Source organism: Pteropus medius, unplaced genomic scaffold (assembly GCF_902729225.1).
Source record: "Pteropus medius unplaced genomic scaffold, Ma_sr-lr_union100, whole genome shotgun sequence".
NCBI classification, from domain to species: Eukaryota; Metazoa; Chordata; class Mammalia; order Chiroptera; family Pteropodidae; genus Pteropus; species Pteropus medius.
In genome coordinates this window covers 16,770,579-16,773,155 of record NW_024352784.1, presented here as the reverse complement: position 1 = coordinate 16,773,155, position 2,577 = coordinate 16,770,579, and positions in this window count along the sequence as shown.

Sequence of the window (2,577 nt, the reverse complement as noted above, 5' to 3'; positions counted from 1 at the left end):
TGATTGATGATTGTATCTATATAATAATGCAAACTTTTTTCATGAGTCTTCAAAACCTAGTCATGTTAATTCTTTCCAGACTTAGTCCATTTCACTGTCTCCTTTATACCCGAGTCTCTAGCCTTTCTGACTGTACTACCAGTATGCCATGTTATATCATGCTTTTTTAATGTATTGGTCAGAGTGTAAGCTGAGCTGCTATTACAAGAGGAACAGTAAATTCAGCAGCTCTGATGAAGTACAATTTTCTCTCTCCTATGAAAGTCCAAATATAAGTAGAGAATCCAGAGTGGGTAGGGACATGGTCCCTTCTGGTTCTTTTCCTGGGTTGCTCCACTCTTTCCTAGAATAGAGCCCTCATCTTCATAGTTAAAGCTGACTCAGTATCACATTGTGTACTTTTCATATAGTATGAGGAAAGAAGCAAAGAATAAGCACCTTTTTTAAAAAAAAGATGTGATCTGGAAGATGCAAATATGTCTTCTGTTTACCTCCTAATATTCTGAATATAGTTACATGGTCATATGTAACCAGATAAAAATATTAAAGAACAATTATTTTTTTAAAAGGGGGGGATGAATACTGGAGGACAATTAATAATCTCTATCACAAATGTTTTTGCACATTTTATCTTCCTCTTCCCTGTGCTGTCTATAAATGCTTTTTGTTCTGGGCAACTTTTTCTCACTGCCTCGCGGAGATTTAGTTGTTCTATTTCAGAACTTTGGCACCTTCACTTTGGAACTTACTACTTACTCCTCTATCTTCTCGAAGACAGATAACTTACACATTCTTTTATTTCCAGTGGCTACATCATTTCATTTTTATTTAAAAAACCATGAAGTCTTAAGAGTATATTTTCACTACAGTTTACTATCAGATACCAAAATATTATTCATGCTCATTACTAAGATGGTATTATATTGGGAAGCATTATTGAGAATGGGAACTACTGTAGAAAGAATTTTTTCCTTCCAATTTAGTCTCTTAAATGAGTTCTTTGGAGCTTAACAAAAAGAAGATAATAATTTTCTGCAGACATCTCTGGATGTAAATTTTCTTTGATAAGGCCAGTTTGGTATTCTTTATTAAAAACCTATACTGCACAGGAATGTATTGTTAGGAGACATTCAGATGCAGAAGGAATATTATAATGTATGCCTTGAACAAGTGCAAAGAATATTTTAGGGATAATGTTCATGATAACTAAGGATGCAAAGCAATATACTTTTGAGAACGATTATATTCCAAAGCAAAATTGAAAACTAAGATAGCTAATAACTGAAAAGTTATTCTTTGCATTTATCTTTCCATATAGTGAATGTACTTTCCATTAAACACATTATTTTCCCTTCACAACAGTAATAATTGAAATTATGTTCACTACTTGGTTCTTTGAAAATTTTGTTGCTTTGTTTTTAATGCAGTTCACTTCTTTCAAACTATAACTCAATTATTGAAGCAGTTTCCAAATGACGAACAAAAATTTTAATATATAATTAATACAAACAAGCTCAAGTTGACATAAAAAGTATCTCTCCTTGTCCACCAGGAAAGAAGAAGCAGAAAAGCAAACATTCCTTTAAAAACAGTCATCACCATAAGACTTGGAGATTATTTTTACTTCCTTAAGTGAAACTTAAAAATATCTTGATAGGAACAAAAAATTCAGTCAACCTGCAAATTTGGTTTTATATAGGCCACAGAGAGGCTACTGGGCTTAGTAGCTGTTGATGCTTTTTTTTTTTTTTTTTTGCTAATTCTGGATTTATTTTAAAAATTATATGTGAAGATTCATCTAGATATTTGAGTAGTTGTCTCAGTCGTCATTGTATATCTTCTCCAGTATAATCTGAGTTCCTGAAAAGAAAATGTTGCATCTTCTTAATTTTTGAACCTTGGAAATCTTTCTAGTAATGTGTCTTCCTGTTTCTCATGGTTTTAGAGACCTTTTATTTGTATCACCAAATGCACAGACCATGACGGAACTTGAAAACAGCCACCAGAAATCTGGATCAAAGGATAACAGAAGGGCAAGTGGGGGAGTTTCTAGGCTGCCCAGCCTGGTTAAAAATATTGAGCTACAGCTAAAAAGAATGTCCTAATGTTAAAAACAAAAGATTGACCCAATATTCTTGAAGTTCTTAATAGTTATACATAAATATTAAAACATTTAACGTATCAATTTATTTTTGACAACACATTTAATAAAATCATTTGTTCCACATATTAGCAGTTCATCAATACATTTAAAGTAATATATTCAAGATTGAATACAGATTTAAGAAGATATTAAACAGACTCTTTCAGAATAATGGTCCTGTGATTTGTTAGATGAGAATTAAAACTTTTTCCTGGAGACCAATTTAAGTCTGGATGATTATTAGCATTAGATGGAGTAAAATGTAAGCCCTATCTCAAAACATTTTCCAAGCTCATTATAATGTTCAGCTTTACCCATATTTATTTCTAAGCCATATTTTTCTCAATTGAAGTTACTCGAAGATTTTTATTCATAATGTCTGATTAATTCTATTGTGTTGTTTGATTTTTTAAAATGATTTTAGTTTCCATTTC